Raw genomic sequence first — 21,591 nt, forward strand, 5'->3', positions numbered from 1 at the left:
CTATACTCAAGCGTTACATTAATCAAACAGGGAATCTTTGTTTTCTCTACTTCCGTACATTAGGTAACTTGGATACGTAATAACAGGTCTTTTATATCATTTGTGATATACGGTAATGATAAAACACCAAGAAGTTATTGGAACAAGCTTCGTCATTGGGTCAATGATGATCTCCATAATACTATAGGCTTCATATGATCAATGTATGATTTACGTAGATTATGGGCTATGAATGAGTACGGCCACTCTCCCAGGGATCATTTTCTGCATCACCGTGAAACTCGGTTGTTACATTTAATATTTTCCTTTCATCCTGCATTGCATAAAATAGATGTTCTTATTTGTCCTTTAAGGAAAGACGCTACGACCAATGTGAATATAATGACAAGGGATGGAGAAAAAGAAATGTAATAGATTTGTGCGCAACCATAGCACGACGTCTAGCAATATTCAATAATACCTTCATCATGTAATTAATGCCACAAAACACGTGTGCTGCTTAGGAAACCTAAGCTGTAATATCTGCATGTGGCATTTGTTTACAAATATTATTTTATTTAAAGGTAGTTTTTATGTTTATTTTACATATTTGGCTGTTTCCATTAATGCATTTACTCTTTCAGGCTCTTTGACTTTAGTTTTGTTTTGCTTTTGTTGCTACTTTTAATTGTTTCTATTTAAAAACAAAGTGTACACCTATTTTTGTATAGAACCCAAACCACAGAAAACAATGAGGCCACATATCAGCGCATTATGCCAACTACACATAAACAGTCTATGTAGTCAGGTAAGAGAGACATAACATTAACAATGCTATAAACTATACGCACGAGAGTCCTCTCATCTCATCAAATGATGCATGTAAAATATTAGGATTTCATGCTTACTCATCTGTGAGTTGTACATCCAAATAAAACCTGTGTAAATAAGTATTAGCCCCATGGAATGTTCATTTAATTATCTTAACCCTGTTAATTGCAATTTAATCTTGCATATTCTTAAAAAAAAATCCTTTTATCATTCAATATATTTGGACACAGGAGAATTAAACCATCTACCCCAAACCAGTCCAATTTGTGTGGAAAGTTTTTTTATGTTTATATGTCAATATTTCCATTTATATTATGAAATAAACTATTGTTGTCCACTGACGAGTGTTTTCAGAGTGTGGGGCAGCACGGTGGCGTAGTGGTTAGCACTTCTGCCTCACAGCACTGGGGTCATGAGTTCAATTCCCGACCATGGCCTTATCTGTGAGGAGTTTGTATGTTCTCCCCGTGTTTGCGTGGGTTTCCTCCGGGTGCTCCGGTTTCCTCCCACACTCCAAAAAACATACTGGTAGGTTAATTGGCTGCTAACAAATTGACCCTAGTCTCTGTGTGTGCCTCTCTCTCTCTGTCTCTGTGTGTGTATATTAGGGAATTTAGACTGTAAGCTCCAATGGTGCAGGGACTGATGTGAGTGAGTTCTCTGTACAGCGCTGCGGAATTAGTGGCGCTATATAAATAAATGATGATGATGATGATGATCAGACACCCAAAACTGGGCTATTTGTTTTCTACACAATAAACAATTGAATAGCTGTGATAGTATATTTGTCATCTGCCATACCCGAAAATAAACATTATTGGGCTTTGTGGCATCTCAATCACATATACCCACTCCACAGTATCAAGAACACATAACGGAATACCATCAGACAGTGCCATATGAGGTGAATGGGAGTACCTGTGTACAGGGAAGTAATTAGACATTTGCAACCCCTATTGCCAAATTCGGTAAAACCCTCCCCCCATATATATGATGTAAAACCACAGTGCATTGCCTGAGGGGGCATGGCCGTCAACCCCAAAGGGCATGGCCGTCAAGACCGAAATGACTCAACATCCAGCCAATCCTGACACCATAACCATCATGTTTTTGTTATTTATCAAGATGTAAAAGCAAACAATTCTAAATACAATACAGAGTAATAAGAAGTGTAACACAAACTAACAAAATATATTATTTCTTTACAAATATCTGTATTTTGCATTTAAAGGTCCACATCACTGCACGGTCTCACTTGTCTTAAATTGACCTAAGTTTGTTTATCAGGTGTAGAGCAATATATTCTCCATATGGGTAATGGGCATTGTATTGTAATGGTAAGTGGCAAGTTAATATAGCTCCAGCAAATTTAGCGTAAGCGCTTTACTGTCTTATAGCCAACATAAAACTAATGCACGCTGTGTCTGTAATCCGTCCCATGTTAAGTATGAATGCTTGTACAAACAGAGGGCCCAGTTTTCATAGGGATCAATAATCCCTATTTTTAGAAGTGTCCAAACTGGACACACCACTTGGATGCGTCTCGACTCAGTGGGTTACTAGAACAGAGAAATCCTGGTTGTGGACCAGCTCTCTGTGTGCACACACATTGGCATATATCGGGGAATTAATTTTGCATCTGAACTATATTTAATTCTGTGACGAACAGAGCGCAGATGAAATAGGGATCATTGATCCCTATCGTGAATGGAGAATCCAGAGAATTACCTTGACGTAGTACAAATTTGCAATAATTAAAAAAAAAAAAACAGTTTACGTCCATTGTAATTATCCTTTAGTTTTGATTGTCTTTTTATTTTGCTTCGTATGTCCCTCTTTATCTTCTTATTGTCTGCAGTTCCTCAGTAGGACGGCTGGAGGTTATTGAAGGTAGCAATAACTAGATATACCACAAAGGTAAATTCAGTAAATGACTTCCTTTTCCCCCTCAATAATGTTGAATTAAAAAGCAAGCTATGAATGGGTAGTTTTAATCAGAAAAGACCTACAAAAGAGAGACACCATCTTTTTATACCTGTTCTGCTTCCCATGATTGGAAAGTATATGACATAAATGTATATAATCCTAATTCTGAATCTAAACTGTAACGTGACTGTCGCTATTTGAAGTTTTTTTTATCAACATTGGTTGAAGTGTAACACTTGAATTGTGCTTCATAGGATGAGGTTCTGCTTCCTAGTGCTGGCCAATTACAGGATCGTCTACAGATAAGAGAGACCAGGTCTGCGCTCTCCCAGAGTATTTGTATTTTATTTGGATTCCCAGGGAGTGATTAAAGTCCAGACAAGCCGTTCCTTACTTTCTAATCTCAGATTAAAATCAGACGCAGTTATTCTTTTCATCCAATTACTGGCTAAGTAAAGATTTTCACCAAAGTGACTGTCCTGGACAAGAGGGTCTAAGATGGGAATTTAATAGGTGAAAAATTACCTTTTCTTGCTTATCTCGCCTGTAACCACCAGTTTCATCATGAGAAACATTTGTGTTTGTCGGAGAAGGGGAGTGGGACAATTCTAGTAAATGGGAACAGACCAAAGTGTTTCAATTTTATTTTATTTAGCTCTTTGTAATACTGGTAGTTTTGTATTATTTTAGTTTTCCAGTAACTATTAAATATTTAAATTGCAAGTTAAATACCTTTTTAGGAATGCATAATTGTCCTTAGCGATCTTTATACAAATCATTATGCCCTTTCCAAGAGCTCTCTGTTTGGCAAACAAAAATGGCTGCCAGACACAGTCGGTCTGCTCCACAGACACAAGCTTACATCTCTCAGCATGTCATGTGATGGCAAGAGGGGAGGGGGCGGAGGATGTAACAGTACAGACAGAAGAACTCAGAGGAACATTCCAAAGCCTCTTCGCTCACTACATCATGTGTCACGTGACTGTGGTTGTCGTGGTAGTCCAGTATCATAAATCCTTAATAGCAGCCTGAAGAAACAAAATAAGGGAAGATGATACCAACATTTGTTCTTCTAGCCTGCCACAGTGATTTAGATTAAGGGATTGCTGATTTAAGTTATGTATATATTTGTGTTTTTTTTAAAATAGCAACTGACTCTAGTATAGGTATAAAATCAAAGCTCATTACTAAATTGAATATACTACATAGAATTAATGCAATGTTTTTACTTCTATAAATCTATCTATCATGCTCTCTGTTTAATTCCTTTGCATACACCTAGCTGTTAGTTGATGGGGAGGGGAGGCTTCTCTATCTGACATCACTCTGAACTTACAAAGGAAATTAGAGCACAGGAGCTCAAAGATCTGAGTAATTGATTTTCAGTCTCATCAATAACTGAAATTCTGTACATATTAGAGAATTCAAACAAAGGCCAATGATTGGTGGTGTAGTTCTAGTTTAAAGGGTGTGTTATAACTTGCTCTTTAAACTTTTTACCTGTCCCAGGTGCTGTTTAATTGTTGACTTTATTCTGTTGCATGGTTGGATATTTATTTTAGTGTTTGTATTGGAGCAGGGAGAAGATACACCATCACACGTTAATCTTTCACATTGCATTTTATTTCAGCATACTTTTATTTATTTTAACATCTCTTCATATTTAGATTAGAAAGTATGCAATAAGCAGGGCAAAGAAATACAATAAAAGCCTACTTTAAAAAATAAATATGTAAACTATTTTATTACTGTGGCAGCAAAAGCTTTAGCCAATGAGAGCTGCCAATACTTAATGTCCCGTTTTGAAATGATCCCTATTCATTTACACATGTTAGAGCCGGCCACACACAGGCCCTAGGGCGAGATCGCTGTCTCATTGGACGACACATGTGGGCAGCTCGATGGGACCAGATCCGGACGCGCTGTGTTGTAGCTTGCAGCGGATGATCAATGCACACACAGCTGGTTGTGTTTATTTTTCAGCAGAATTTTCCAACATGCCTGATAATGATCTGATTGATTTTCTATCGCATTATTTTCAGCCCAATTATGCAATATTGATGTTGATACCGCAGCATGTGTTTCTAGCTGTATAAACAAGTCCCTATCTTGTCTCTATGCGCTGCAGATTCAATGTCTACTGTAAGAGCGTAAAACGTAGGTAAATATTGTCATTTATGCCCAAATCAAGACAACAAGCTCATTGTAATCCATTGGACAAACAAAGCCTTCATTTAAAAAAAAAAAAAAAACTGGTCTGCTATTATTCTGGAAAACAGTAGTTTAAAAAGTATGAAATGATACAGTCTTCATTGAGTAAAAATAGTTTTGAGGTGACTTTTCTCTTAATTGCTATTTAATTTCTTTTCAGACGACTTCCACCTACTGTAATAATAGGCCGTATCTGATTAGCTGATTGGAATCGGGCAGACAAGATATAAGTTTGTCGATCTCTCTAGTCTATAGTATGAGAGCAGAGATCTAAGTGAGCAGCAAGGTCTCTTATAGGTCGTCACCAGGGCCTCTCTCTTTCCCCAGCACCCCACCGTGAGCCCCTCTTCTTACCTTGTGTAGCGCAGAGTGGTGTTATGTCACACCGTGAGTGCCATGTTTTGGCTGTTGCATCATGGCCAGCGGCATGCGCCTATCCCAGGCTTGGCTAACCTGTGGCACTCCAGGTGTTGTGAAACCACAAGCCCCAGCATGCTTTGCAAATATACATAGCAGCTTATTGCTGGAAGAAGAGTATGCTGGGACAGGGACTTGTATTTTCACAACACCTGGAGTGCCACAGGTTAGCCAAGCCTGACCTAACCCATAACCAACACAGAAGGGCAGCAGCCGGCAGCTTAAATGGGCGAAAAAGCTGCTGGATTGTGCAGCTGATGCCAGCAGACGGGACTCCGTGCGGGGACGTCACTCATTCAGGATTTTAGGTGCCCCTAGGTGGCTGCAACTTAAACCGCAATCTCTGCACTTCCTTTCACAACTTCGTAACGTGCTGTGTGTTTTCTTTATGTGTGGACTTGAGAGGTACAATGTGATGCTTTATAGGTGTACATTACCTCGTCTCGCAGTCATATTAAAGTAGGGTGTCGGTGCTTATTATATTCATTTTCAGGTCACTGGATCTCTATTCACAAGCACATGTTTAGGGACTTGCATTGTTTTATGCACAACTCCATTCATTGTAATGGTTTATTTATAGGGAGCCACAGATTCTGTATCACCGATAATCTTACAGATATGATATTCAGTTTACTGAGTCCTGATCAGCAACTTAAATATGCACATACAGGCACATGTGTGTAACATGCCTCCTTTCCATGACCAGGCATTTTACAGGCAATGTAAACTTTTTTTTATATTTTCATATTCATTTAATCTACCTTTCCATTTGTATCTGTTTTTTTCAAATTCTCTTTCTAGACTATCCTCTATTTCCCATCTCCTGCTCTCTCCCAATCACATCACATAGCCTTCTTGATTATAGTAGCAATTAAGGACCAGACAAGTTTGTTAATTGAGCTACAGAAAAGGGGCTTTGTGCTTGTGTGATTTGTCCACTCTCTGATACTGAGATAAGAAGGAGCTTGGTTACAAAAAGTTTTATTAGTGATCTTGACAAGCAGTTATCTGATCTGTAGATATATTTTTGTAATCGATACAAAATAGTATGTTCGATATTATATTTGTGATGAATTCATTGGAGTGAACAAAACAGATGTATTTCCTGTTCAAAGCACATCTCAGTTGTTACATAGATTTCACCCTCACTCTTTTGGCTAATGTAGAAAAATGTTGCCCCATATTTATACATTTGCACATCATAAGCACGGCATAAAGTACAATATGCATGAAACGGATTATTTATAACTTATATCCTTTTATCTACAGACAGGATTAAATGCACCGTCTTTCTTAGATTATCAGAACAGTTATTAGCTATAACTGCTAACGCAGTGATGCACACTGGTGGGTCCACACGTTACACTAGTGGTAGGCAAGTGGGACAACCACACGTTACCTTTGCACATACGAGTTTGATCGGATTATGAGATGAGAGTATCGGCGTGAAGTGTTCACGCTGCCAAAAGAATTGGTTAGTCTACGGCTGGCACAGGTTACCATACCCTTGATCTGCCCAAAACCTGGAACCACCAAATCAAGATAAACATTCTTAAAAAAACATGCCCACTGTCCATTAGAACCTTTTAGGGTCTGAGGATCAGAACAGTCCGGCCAAAATCGGGATTGTTAGTCCTGGCAAATTGTCAAATCTTTTGACAAAATTCAACGAACCAGTTGAATAAACGATATGTGGTTTGAGTCGGGCAAGTTTAGGGCTTGCACTGTGACATCGTTATCCTTAGGAAGAGGATCAAAGAGTTAAAATTACTCTGGTCATATGGGCAATGTGTGACCCCTTAAATGTTCTTCCTCTCTCTTCCCTCTCCCTCCACCTTTCCATCTCCCTTCACCTCTCCCTTCTCCCTCCACCTCTCCCTTCTCTCTCTCCCTCCACTCTCTCTTCTCTCTCTCCCTCCATCTCTCCCCTCTCTCTACCTCTCCCTCTATCTCCCCCTCTCTCTACCTCTTCCATCTCTCTCCCTCTCCCTCCATCTCTCTCCCTCCATCTCTCCCCTCTCGCTCTCCCTCTCCCTCCATCTCTCTACCTCTCCCTCCATCTCTACCTCTCCCTCCATCTCTCTACCTCTCCCTCCATCTCTCTCCCTCCATCTCTCCCCTCTCGCTCTCCCTCTCCTACCATCTCTCCCCTCTCTCTCTCTCCCCCTCTCCCACATCTCTCCCCCTCTCCCACCATCTCTCCTTTCTCTCTCTCCCACCATCTCTCCTTTCTCTCTCCCACCATCTCTCCTTTCTCTCTCCCACCATCTCTCCTTTCTCCCTCTCCCACCATCTGTCTCCCTCTCCCCTCTCTCCCTCCATCTCCCCCCCTCTCCCTCCATCTCCCCCCCTCTTCCTCCATCTCCCCCCCTCTTCCCCCTCTTCCTCCCTCTCCCTCCATCTCTCTACCTCTCCATCCATCTCTCTCCCTCTCTCCATTCATCTCCATCTCTCTCCCTCCATCTTTCTACCTCTCCCTCCATCTCTCTACCTCTCCTTCCATTTCTCTCCCTCTCCCACCATCTCTCTCCTCTCTCTCTCCCTCTCCCACCATCTCTCCCCTCTCTCTCTCCCACCATCTCTCCCCTCTCTCTCTCCCTCTCCCACCATCTCTCCTCTCTCTCTACCTCTCCCTCCATCTCTCCCCTCTCACATATCTCTCTCTTTCCCTCTCTCTGTATGTAAATCAAACTTTTTTTGATCCAGAGTGAGTAGCAGAATAAATAGAAATTACTGATATGAAAATAAGTCACTTTGATCACATAAAACTCTTGCTGAGGTAATTTAGATTAACTTCCAATTGTATTTTCTCTTGCAAAACCACAACAAAATTAATTACAAAATAAATCTAATTTTCTGAATAAGAGAGTGGTAAATGTAAACGAACAGTGATTGAGGGAATGCGAATCCTCCTTATAGCTCTCATTGTTTTTTTTCATGAAATGTGTTTTTTGTTTTTTAAAGAAATCTGTAAATCACGTGACCTGTACTAGCTTGCTATGCATTATGGGAGATTTAGTTCAGTAAGAGCTGGTGGGATGGTAAGATACTGGAGGGGGGGTCAGGTGACAAGTGCAGGAGGGGGCGTGGTCCCCGTCCCGACTATGCAATAACAAAATTCACGGCATTGTATGGTGGGGACGGAGTCTGATAACGCAAATCTCATCATTAAGCCCCGCTTCCACCAAGACCCAGGAGGATGTCTACTCTTCCGGAACAAGTACTTTCTATTGTTGTGGAGTTGGCATATTCTCCCTGTATTCACTGCTAGTGTCTTCATACCTGTTTTTTACTTCAGAGACCGGGTTTACCAAGAATAGGTGGGTGTGACTTAATGGCGCCATTCACTTCAACAAGTGGGCGGGGCGTATAATAATGCAAATGGCATCACCACACCTTTTCGTTATGCCATTCACGTAATCGAGTGGGCAGGCATTTTATGGTGACGTTTGCGCATACTTGCCTACTTTCAGTAGAGACATCCGGTAGAGGGGCGTGACTAATGGGCGGGAGTAAAATGATGTTTTGTCGCGGGGCTGGGCCAAAATGACAAAATTCTCTGTGAATCGCGTCATTCTAACAACGGAATTTCTGGATGCGGGAGAAATGCCGGTTCTCGCGGGAGTCCGGGAGACTGACACGAATTTCCGGGAGAGTTGGCAAGTATGCGTTTGCGCCATGGCGGTAGTTTGTGCCTGTAGTAGGGAAATTAGATTGTACATTCTACAGTTCTACAGCTCTATGGATATATGTGTCCCTATATAAAGGCAATGGCGCTTTGGTGAATTGAATCTTCCTTCTCTTTTACTGTGATTGGTGCCTAAAAGGTAACAAGTGGCCATTCTAGGCCATATCCAGGTGTGTTTGTGGCTTACAAGTGTAAACTCACACAGTACTAATAGTCAGAATGCATATTATGGAGTTTTACCTGCAGGAGGAAAGTCTCCTAGTCATACACTGCCTGCTCCTGAGCTCTGATGTATAACAATGACTGGATACAGTTTGTTGTGTCCGTTTTTGACTCAGGAATGCTGATTATGTGGGATCTTGTGGTCGGAACATAGAATATTATCATAAAAAATGTTCAGGCCTTAAATAGGAAATTTGTGTATGTATATTCTTTATGTAGGGGCAAATGCACAGTGCAACTTCCCATTTTTCTGCTTAGTATAATTAGTATGGGTCAGTATTGTTTATGTGTAGCAAAAAGCTCAGTACCACTTCTTGTTGGATGTAGTTCTCAGAATCTATTCTATATCTTCTTCTGTACTCTCGGTAAGTGATCTAATTTACTTTGCTCTGCGTTAAGTATTTACTATAATAAAACTATTTATCAATAGAGCCTCAATCATTGCAATAAGGATGTTTTTGTTGTTGTTGTGTTTGTTTGTTTGTTTGTTAAATCTTTTTTTATTGCTGTGATAGAAAATCCCAGATTTATCACAATTTATTTGAATTTTAAAAAAATAAATATTGCGGGCGGCACTGATCGATACTGGCTTGGAACGTTACACACCATTTTGCTGGGCATGTTGTTGCAGATGTGTAGAGACTTGCACATGGGGTTTAAAACTTATTACAAAATGTAAAAACAATATTTTAAAACTTGAATATATTAAAATATTGCTTCATTAAAGCTAGGAAGCATTTGTTCAACATTATTTAACCTGTTAAAATGAAATAACTATGACAGAAGTTAAATAAGCTTTCCCGTGCAAAGGCGAATCTTACCGCCAACAGCCATCTTGTTGCCAACGGTTACCCTTTGATGCATGGAGCGAAACAGAAAAAAGTACTTGTCATGAAAGTATCACCTTTTGACAAATCTGCCTATCAGACCACTATGTCCCCAGCACAGCCATCTTTTAAGCCATCCACAATGCTTTCGTGAGACATGCTGGGATTCGTTCAACAAACTGTTTTACCTTCTTTGAGACCTATAATGACATAAAGGGCAGGTTTTGTGGACTAAGCAAACGTCGGATCAGATGATCTAAATAAAACTAACTTATCATATAAAGGGTCTTATCTTCCTGGTTCCCTATCTACAGGTCAATGTCGTGTTGAGTACAGAATCACCTCTCCAGCTACAAGGTGTATCTTTAAATTTATGTTGCTGGAAAATATGGTGGAGGAAAATTGTTCTTTGCTCCTGGAGAGACTCACAATATTACATGTTGACCTGTAAGAGTTATTAGCGATCAGCATTATAGCACGGCGTTCCATGGAGTGATTAGACTTTCCAATATACTGTATATGAAAGGTCTTCCAAGACAAACAGCCCCTGCTGCACATAATGCACCCAGGACAATTATGCGTTACAGATGCTAGTTAGCTGGCAGATTTCATGGATTCTTAGCACTCTCATTATTAATTTACTAGCAGAATCAGTTACAAGCAGAAGGCCCGGCCATGTTGATTGAAGCTCATGCATAAATGTGCTATGATATATCATTCGGAAGCTGTCAACAAATCACCATCGGGAGCCTGTTGGTTTATTCTTAAGAAGTAAGAACATATAACATGTGGATGAAGGAGACATTTCTCATCTGTGCGGCACTAAGATGCCGGAACCCCTCTATGAGAAATAACAGGTCATAGAACCAGAGTGTGTGTGTGTGTGTGTGTGTATACATGTATGTGTGTGTGTATATATTTATTTGTTTTGTTGAAAAGTTACTGCATGTCCAATTAGTTATTCTATGATTTTAAGTGGTTAATTCTGCCATCCTGGGCACAGTTCAGTAAAAGTTTATTGGTGGAGGAAATAAATTCCCTGCTGGACATCACCGCAATGATCTGTCTGTGCTCATTATCAGGGAACTATGGTACCCAAACATCAGGAGTTTTCATGTACACCTCTATGGGGTATGAGGAAAAACCTGTGATGTTACATCACAGCGGAGTGCCTTCGTAACCATTCCGGAGGCACTCCATGGCTCAACACCGGATAATTAAATTCCCTCCTATAGGTTATATTTGCTTTCATATGACATGGGTTTGTGGCATATAATCTCCCACTTGTGTTAAAGTGTACTTGTCCGTTATATATGGTGTAGGCAGACTATCAATCCACTAGAAATGCACCTCACTGAGGCACGAGGCACTGAGTGATGTATGCGGGTGACAGGTACGCTTTAAAGATGTAGCTATCTTTCACCCACCACTTTTACTTTTTCCCACACTAGTCCTCTGGTATGGGCCCGTTGCCTTTAAATGGACCCCCATTCTTTTGTAAAGCAAGTTCCCAATACAATTCATAGGGGTCAGCCGTGAATCTGGCTGCACCCGAGGGTGTGAGGAATAGCTATAAATGATAATTGGATCCTCATTGGAAGAATGCTTAGGCCATCCAATCAGGTGCCTGCTTTGATTTCTAAATGTGAAACTCCCCCCTCCTCTAGCACTCATGTAATTACGAATGTTGACCAGTAGAGGTCCTCACTAAAAGTAAGTCCCAGAAACTTGCTGTATTGACTTAATGGCAGACTATAATGGGAGGGAATCCTATTGCTAGAGAGATATTTAAAAAGAAAAATAAGAATGAATTGGTGATATGGAAAACCCCTTTCATATATGTAATAAGGTACTTTTGCACATAAATAGTAAACTATATAAAATGAAAATACACCCCACTTAAAAATAGATAATCTATTATAATTTAACCATTAGACTTGGTCCTAATTGATCCTATTTATGATAAGTGACTATCCAAATGCTAGATACTTGATTATCCCTGATCAATTCACTATATATGGCAATTCCATCAATGTCAGCCAGCAATCTCTTTTAATCTATAGTTCAGGTCCCCTAGGCGGAATGAGTTTTCTGCTTTAGCGTTTTATTGTATCTATGGGAATTCAAATCAAATTTCACAGAAGAGACAAAGGTTTTGCTTCCATAATGGAGGATTTGAATGTCATGCGAATTTGGAATAAGAGGACATTGTAAAATATGACAATAAGAGAAAGATTGCTATACAAAATAGGCTGCACAGTTTAAAAGGCAGAAGAGGCTTGGAATATTCTGAATAAAATTTTTAAAAAAACGCCAGTAATGTTTCACTCTTTACTTGACCTTTGCGTGTACCATAAGCCGGTCTGCTGCACAGAGGAATCCATTGATTTACTGCGTGAAATGTGAACTTTCTGTATTTCTTTTCCATAAATGTTGAATTGGAAAAAGAATTCTTATAAATGTCCCATTTAATAGCGAATCTATAAAAAGAGTAAATAGCATGACTGCAGACTGTGTGTTGCACCCAGCCCTGTTTTATCCAAAACTAAACCCGTCAAGGCTCCCACCCCTGAGCAATAGCTAAATTTACCCATTGATGTGGGGATTAAAGTGGCCACAGCGATTGTTGTGCAACATTTTAAGGGGAAGGGGTGTTCCAGGGATATTATTGCTACAAGGTCATAGATGTTATTTTTAATTTTCATATTAAAGCGCAAAATGCGTGCTCCAAATCACCCAGTGCAGCACAGTGACAGTACTGGGGGCTTGGGACTAGGGACTCTTCCCTAAAGGGGTAGTGCATCGTTCCTCCCCATCCCCCATGGCCCAGAGAGGGACAGTGGTCTTCAGGCCCTCCCTTTGCCGAAGCTAGGAAGGCCCCTTGACATTCCCGACCTCCGGAGCAAAAGACCCCTTACAAGGAAAGCATCTTTAGGCCCACATCCACCGCAGGGCTTGGGCAGCACCCTTTTCTAGCATGTGTCGGCAGAGGCTTTTATCAGGAGAACGGACTCTTCACCTCCCCCATAAGGAAGGAGCCTATGAAAAAAACGCCATAAAACAAGATGTGCCTTACAGAAACAAAAGAAAGAAAAATGTGAAAAAGTCTTTGGCTCAGGCTGCACCGGGGGCACATAGTATCTCAGGCTTCAAGCAGCCTGCCTCTAGTCCAGACGACCAGGTGATTTCCCATCACCTGCAGGAATGACTTTAAGCCCCACGCCACGTACATGAGTGTCTACACCTGATCTTCGTCAAAAGCCGAGCACAGTGGAAACAGGTAGTCACAGGGTAAAAGATCCTGCACCCAAACACATACCGTACAACGTCTCATTCCCAGTTGTGGGTTAACGCTTCATGTGAAGGAGTCCCCATTATTACCGCTGTAAAACCAGGTTTAGGAAATTTCCCCCAAGTGTTCATTTGATACATTTCCCATAGTCCGTTGCTGACACCGTGTATGCTGGATACAACCACCAAGCCCCCTACCCTAACCGACCAATGTCTTCTAGATGCAGTTGCCTAATTGAGTGCACCCATGAGTCTGACCGGTGGTAGTCCGTTTCACGATACGGACTACCCTGACAGAGAATAGAACGGTTAGGGGGGTTAGGAGTTAGGGTTAACCCTAATCCTAACCCTAAACTTAACCCCTAAGATAATATTTACAAGAAATAAATAACAGGCGGGTCCGTCCAGCGCCAGTTTAAGGGAAGTCAGTGTTTTTAATCGCGTCATTTTCAGCAGTCTACAACACAGCCTATCGGAATATGAAGTCATCTGGATTGTGATCAGTAGTTTTCTTGGAAGGTCAGCGTACTAGGTAATCACACTCCTTATGTCGTTCTGTCAGGGTAGTCAGTACCGTATAATCTGGCCCTTTTTAGTAACCTTCCTAAAGCTCCTGTTGAAGGCCCTAAGATTACTCGCCTGGTGGAGTTCAGATAGGATCAAATTATGAAGTAGCATCTAGGAGATGATTAGAAAGGATCACACTTTTACAGATAATAAGGGCCTGTTCCATGAAATAACATGAAGCACATCACGATGTTGTAGACTCCTGTTGATACTGGCAATCTCATGGACAACGCATACCTCTTTCCAAACCAATTGAGTACAGCTTGATCTGGAGGAAATAAAGTTCTATCCATAGGGTTGAGATGCAGCCTAAAGTATGTAACAATGTTGATCATCCAAACGCTGACAGGCTATCAGCCTAAGATTACAAACTGAACCACATACCACCAACTTTGCCGGTTGCGTCCCACCATCCCCTCACATTTTGTAGATGTTGCCCAGTGTGTTATCCATAAGTCCCTATCCTTCTTATGAAATGTGAGCCAACATACCAGGTAACCCCCACCAGTCCTGTGCCCCCTGCAGTACACGGAGCTAGCTGACCTGGCAGTGGTCGCTCAACATTTTGGGCTAGTGACAGGGATACATTAAAGACAAATGCCATTTAAAGTGCTTGTTGGATAGGGCGATATAAAATAAAAACCGTAATATTTGGAGCTTATATTTTCTCTCTTAAAAACAAATTGTCTGTAAAATGATATTTTACGCTATTGAAACCTGGACGTTGTTTCAGCCCAGGCAAAAACCTACTTTTACTTGCCCTCTGCAATCTCTACTTCCGAAACCCAGTTTACCCTAATCAAAAAATTGGTATAGTTTTCATTCGCGATCTCCATTACCCATTCAGGGCATTACCCACGGCTTGTGTAGTATGCTAAAGTATAACTAAAGTGAACGGCACTAAAAGTTAAATGGAGACTTTTGCATTCTATCAAATTATTCACTCTGGCCTAAAGCAACTATGTTGAATAAAACTTCCCGCCCGCTTTTCCCAAGGACTGTTTATGGCGCGGATTTACGATCTGCACAAATTGATCTCTCTCGGCGTAAGAATATTTTAATACTCGACATAACTGTTAACCCCTGGTGACCTTTTCAATTCAGGTGCTTTAAACACAATTTGTCACACAGACTTGTGTGTTATCCGTTACTCGTCGGGACTTGTAAATTGGTGCACAAAGGAACGTCACCTGCAGCAGCAGAAATCGGGACATGCCAGTTAATTAACATAAAGAACTTTGCCTATTCCTTAGACGCGTATGCTACAGTTTTATTAATATGCGGAGAGACTAAATAAAAACTTTATTGATCTGACAGGCTTCCTCCTGCTTATGAAAACTAAACTCATCTTCTCCTAAATGCTCTTTAATTGACACTGCTTACTTGCCCCTGTGGCTCTGTCTTTGTACAATAAACCCGTTTTTTTTTTTTATGTCAAGCTTGAAAGACGGCGTTTGATGTGGAAGGCAAATGCTTTGGGAGCGCGTGTATGCATGACGCACTTTTAATGGCATTGTCCTCCGACGCTTTTCAAGTCAGATCTTGGTGTGCCAGTCAATATTCAAATGAAGCTTATTCAATTTTGTAACCGTTAGCAAAACTTTGATAATTTGAAAGCAAGATAAGAGGAACGGATAACAAAGCTTGGTACAAAAAAAAAGAAAATAAAAAAAACAATTCCACTCTGACAGAAAAATGTAGATCCGTGAGATCATGTCATAAAAATAATTGTGATAAGCGATTTATACTGTAGTTATGTGCCTTCCCCCCCCAAGATCATTTAGGGATTTGAAGACTAATAATCTCCTCTGGAGCTGCTAATGGCTATTGACGGGCATTACAGTGAGACCACCAACAGCCATTCTTCTTCCAATCAATAAACATTACCTCATAAAGAGCCAGCATTGGGTTATTTAAGAGGAAAGCATATTATTTTATAGTTTAATTTACTGTATAAAGGGTCATTAAGTTCCAGTACATCTTTTATTACGTATATACGATTTGAAATATAATGTGAGTTTATGACTTACGGTAAAGTGAATGTTGGACAGGTAAAGTCATACGCCGCAGGGAGCCATCTTGGTGAGGTGAAACAGCGGCAAGGTTGTAACGGCCCCTGAATATTGGCTCATCTCATTTTTATAAACTTTTATTGTTGAGGGTATTATGCTGCCAATAGGATTGATGAGTGCCTGAACAACAGAATCCATGTTGGATTTGACCACTCTCTCTTGTTTGTGAATAATTTAGATAAAAGCTGTCTGTGTGGATTTTTGGGGGGATTATAAAGGGGCGGAGCTTCTTTGAAATGTTGGCATTTCTGGGCTGACCTGGTTTGGATTGATCATGGGCGGGGCTTACTTTGACCAGATTCCTCATGTTTAAATGTTGAGCGGTATGGAAAGGTGCCCCTCACAGGCAAGTGATGGTTGTCACCTCCAGCAAAGGGTGCCACCTAGCTGATTGATGGTGTATTGCAGCGATGAACTGAATAATAGCTTAAAATGCTTAATTGGTTCCCATTCCTATCTATACACACAATAAGTGATCACTTCATTCCTAGTGTCATAAGCAGAATGGCTTGTGTTAAACAGTCTCTATCTGCCTGTTGCTGGTTAGGGGATGGCACTGCTGGCTGCTAGAGAATGGTAATATGCCAACGGGCAAAACACATTTTCTCATTATGTGCTGCTTACTGACCCTCGGCATAGAAAATGCTCATTTAGAGTACGCAGTCCCTGATGCTAAAACGTTGTACACCCTCTAGCAGTATAAAGGAAAGGACTTTTCGCTGTGCGTGTGCAATATAAAGAATATGAAGTCAAGCTGGGAGATAACGCTTTCGCTGCGGCATTAAGCTTGTGTCGAAAGATGTCTTTGGGGATAAATGTCTCGCCAGGAGAAAAGTGGATGTGCTGCCCATAGCAACCAATCAGATTCTAGCTGTCATTTATCCAGTACACTCTAGAACACAATAGATAGAATCTGATTGGTTGCTATCGGCAAAACACCTCCACTTTTCCTTTTCAGAAAGTTTGATACCCCTCAGTCTTTTGTAGATTACAGTTTGCAGCCATTATCCTGGGCATCGCATGCCGACTGCAGCGCACGGTAAAAGAGGAGAAGTAATGAAGACTGCATGGAAACTGACAGATTACACTATGTGAAATAGACCTCAAAGATAAATTGTTTTAATTGTGAGCTTGTAAAAAAAACAGTGACCCACAACTAATTGGTTAAATGAGAGTATATTTTAAATTAATTTGTTACACTTCCATCACTCATAACAGGCGCCGGCTAATTTCAGTTTCTCTGGTACGGAAGTAAGTAGTTTCCTGACAGCGATTGTTTTTCCGCACGTCTTGACACTAACGGATGACAGCTTATTTACTTGCAGGAGTCCCATAGGATTGGCGTTTGTTTACCAATAGATGTTATGTGATAATTTTCATTTTAATGTTGCATAAAGCTGAAACAGAGATACATTATGCTGTGAGGTTTAACGTCTCTGTAGATTTATCTGCCACTCTCTCGACTGAGAGAGAATTAAATTCTTTGCCACTCAAGATATCATGGCATGCGTTGGTGGAAAGCGCACGTGTCGCCAACACTCGGCGGAAGCAGCCATCTTGTCAGCTCACCCAATATGGAGACGTGCGGATTGGTCATGCAAGGTTCAAGATTTGGTCACGTTTGGTTGATCTGGGGCCAGCGGTCTTGGGTTTTGTTGCCACAGCCAATGAGACTAATCTAGAAAAAAAATTGCTACATTTAATAGTATTTTTAATGTTTTATTAATATCAAACATCATGAGGATCGCATGCAAAAAACCTTTAAAATTATTAAACAATGAAACTATTTAAGTTAGAACAAGCTGGAATGTGTTTGAAACCTCACAAACCTTTTTACTTTTGCTCGACATTTTAGTCTATCTGAAGAGTGAATTTATCAGGAGTTTTCGAACTCTCGCTATCTAATTCAAGAACCATTGTGGAACAAATTCCAGCCGCTCTAAACCAAGAGTCATAAGGTAGCCTAGTGATGTCACTGGATACTAGTGAATGGATAGGCTCGGGCTGTATTTACTATGTAGGCAGACTCGACAAATGCATAAGGCAGCTCTGTTTAGTGGGCAGCATAGAAATGGTTATATGCTATGGGCGGCACGGTGGCGTAGTGGTTAGCACTTCTGCCTTGCAGCACTGGGGTCTTATCTGTGAGGAGTTTGTATGTTCTCCCCATGTTTACCTGGGTTTCTTCCGGGGGCTCCGGTTTCCTCCTACACTCCAAAAACATACTGGTAGGTTAATTGGCTGCTAAAAAATTGACCCTAGTCTGTCTGTCTCTTTGTCTCGGTCTGTGTGTGTGTGTGTGTGTGTGTATGTTAGGGAATTTAGACTGTAAGCCCCAATGGGGCAGGGACTGATGTGAATGAGTTCTCTGTACAGCGCTGCGGAATTAGTGGCGCTATATAAATGGTGATGATGATGATATGCTGATTTTATTTATTTTTGCTGATTTATTTTTTTTCCCATTGAACCTTCCATTTTTGCTAATTTAGTCGTTTTAAATCAATAGAAGGGAATTGAGCATGTGTGTTGCGCAATTTACTGATTTATTGTAAAATAACTAGCCATATATCTCCCGACAGTAACTGGCTGCGCATGGCAGCTGAGAAAGCAGATGGAGGATGCGGCACGGCCCATCCGGTTGTCTTTAAAACACAATTGGATCTGCCACTGATTTTATGGTAAGTCTGTGTACAAGGACTCGGGCAACTAAAGGCATCCATTGGATGTCTGTGAAATGAAAATCAGTTTATTGGCAAAGTTTAATCCTAGTTCAGAACATTTTCCCTCTAGGGCCCCCAACTGTCCTCCTTTGAACACTTTTTACTGAAGTTTTTTTCTTTCTCATAAATTCATTGTTAACATATGTTTTCTTTTTACTGTGAGTTTTAGCGTTTTAGCTCTATGTTGTGCTTGTGGCTTCAATAATATATTGGGTTCTATGGCAATGGGTAGAGATGAGCCAAATTTTCAAAAAGGTTTCTCAAAATATTTGTTTTATTTCACATTAAGCTGTGAAATTTTGCACATTTTGGAATTTGGTCTTAAGTTAATTGTTCTGGTGCTTGCTTGTGTCTTATGTGATGTGCACCTATCGCTTAAAAAACCTATCCATTCACTAGCAACCAGTGACATCACTGAGAATGCAGCCTATCCATTCACTAGGAGCCAGTGACATCACTGAGAATGCTGCTTATCCGTTCACTAGGAACCAGTGACATCACTGAGAATGCAGCCTATCCAGTCACTAGGAACCAGTGACATCGCTGAGAATGTAGCCTATCCAGTCACTAGGAAGCAGTGACATCACTGAGAATGCAGCCTATCCAGTCACTAGGAAGCAGTGACATCACTGAGAATGCAGCCTATCCAGTCACTAGGAAGCAGTGACGTCACTGAGAATGCAGCCTATCCAGTCACTAGGAAGCAGTGACATCACTGAGAATGCAGCCTATCCCTTCACTAGGAGCCAGTGACATCACTGAGAATGCAGCCTATCCCTTCACTAGGAGCCAGTGACATCACTGAGAATGCAGCCTATCCATTCACTAGGAACCAGTGTAGTGAGGAGATAACAACATGGTAACCAAACTAATTATACTGCGGAATTGGTTCTTCATGTGCCTGTTTCTCCGTAGCATTAACACCTGAATCCAATTCTATGCTCTGATGAGTACACTGTCAGCTCTGGCTAGAAATAAAGATAATTATTATTACTAATTAACTATCCAAGATAAAAGTGCATATCCTACATGTATTTTACTGGTGTGCTTTATGTGTGGACACAGTTGTAATCTCTATGGCTGATTAAACACAGTAATGATTCTGGTTTGCAGGGCAGTGATAAACAGAAATGTACCATGTATGTGATAAAGTATTAAAGCAAAACATTGAGGGAAGAACGAAGTGACTGTAGCAGCTACATTTTAGGATATACGCGTAAAACTAACTAAGCATTTCCTTGTTCTATTTCTCTTTCAATTTCAATAAAAATACATATTTTTTCAGTTTAAGACAAATTGACATTAGTAATACAATTAGACATAGGAAAACATTGCCTAAAATGAAGAGTTTTTTTTTTTTTTAAAGCGGTTTCAATCTGCAGAAGAGGGATATTTTAAATACTTTAAATATTTAAAGTATTTTAATGTATTTTTAAAGTATTTTAACGTCTAAATCCCATCTTCTCTGTTATAGGAGTAGCTCGCCCAATCAGCAGCCAGCCATCCCTCGCAGCCGCTGTGTCTGATTTATCCCGAGGGCTTATTTATGAAAGGGAGAAAAACCCTTTCTCTGCCAAAAAAAGTACAGCGACCAGAGCCGCTGCGCTCCTTCTATCGTCCTCTCGGGATGGCCATAGCAGGGGATATTCACTGACACAACGCTTAATTTAAATAAAATTTATTGTTAAATCAATTGTTTTCTTTTATATATATTTTTTAAAGTACTATTTTATATTTTTAGTTTTATTTATTTTTGGGGGGAATGTGAAAGTGAAAGCCACAGTCACGGTTTTCAGTATCACTGCGCATGGATGAACCAACACCGTGAGTCACGTATGCGCGGACCGATCCAAGATTGCAAAGCGAAGCTGTGAGATTACTCTTACAGCTGCCAGCCCGTATCACCTGGCAGGATCACTCAGCTGACTCTACGATATTTTCTAGGTAAATTGCCAGAGAAAAGATTTTCTATCATTTAATACTCAAACATAAGTACTCACTGCTCTGGTTTTGGCTAGATGTGAGTACTTGGATTACTACTAATTACAACATATGGTTGAGTCCATGGGGAAGTAGGGGCAAACGGATATGTGGAGAGGGGTTTCCACGCGACGCTGCCAGTGGGCGTGACCAGCATGCATGGGGGCGTAGCTATACTTTTAGACAGTGGTTGGCTGCTCTCCAACTCTTCCTATCCCCATAATATACATGGGCAATGGTGCGTGCACTACTGTTAGGTGCAGACAGCTCTCCCTATTTAAACAGATCTGCGTGAAGCAGGAGCAGGGTCCAGCCATCTCAATTATACAGTGCCCCAGGCTTTGAGGGGGTTTTCAGGCACTAGAAACCCCCTCGGTTTGCTTATTGTGAAGAGAGACACCGCAAAGTTCCAGCTTACGTCTTTGCTTTTTAGCCATGTGGGTTTTTCTGCACTAGAAAGTGCTGTCTATTTTCATGGCTTGTGGATACAACACAGATCTGCTGCGCTTCCTGCACAGGATACAGCTACGTCCGGAGAGCAGCTCTGTACCGTATTAAAAAATGGGAGAGCTAAATAAACAGGAAGAAAAAAAAAGAAAAGTGAGACAAAAAGTGAAAAACAAAAACTGACAGGAATTCCAGACTTCTGACAGAACGCTGTTTAGTTTTTCGCTATCCAATCTTATTTATATTAACCAGAGATCTATGGACAATTCAGATATACAATGATTTCTATGCTGAGACACCCTTGTGTTTTGTTTTTATTTGGTGGGGGAGGCGTCAAATATTAAATATCCGTAAAATATTTCCTTACTCACACATTTAGCCTTAAGTCGCACCCCAACCGTAATACACATGGG

At 40.7% G+C, this 21,591-nt stretch overlaps 1 protein-coding gene across 3 annotated transcripts in view; it reads left to right on the plus strand.

Moving 5' to 3' along the window:
- CDH13 (cadherin 13) overlaps positions 1 to 21,591 on the plus strand; it is a 651,169-nt gene that overhangs the window by 300,234 nt on the left and 329,344 nt on the right. Inside the window, exon 1 of one of the 3 annotated variants that reach the window (XM_075189161.1) lies at positions 8,545 to 8,684. The exons of the other annotated variants lie outside the window; for them this stretch is intronic. The gene's annotated coding sequence lies outside the window, so the exon portion shown is untranslated. Of the gene's footprint in view, positions 1 to 8,544; positions 8,685 to 21,591 lie in introns of those variants that run through there. 3 annotated transcript variants of the gene reach the window in all.

Source organism: Mixophyes fleayi, chromosome 10 (assembly GCF_038048845.1).
Source record: "Mixophyes fleayi isolate aMixFle1 chromosome 10, aMixFle1.hap1, whole genome shotgun sequence".
Classification (NCBI taxonomy): domain Eukaryota; kingdom Metazoa; phylum Chordata; class Amphibia; order Anura; family Limnodynastidae; genus Mixophyes; species Mixophyes fleayi.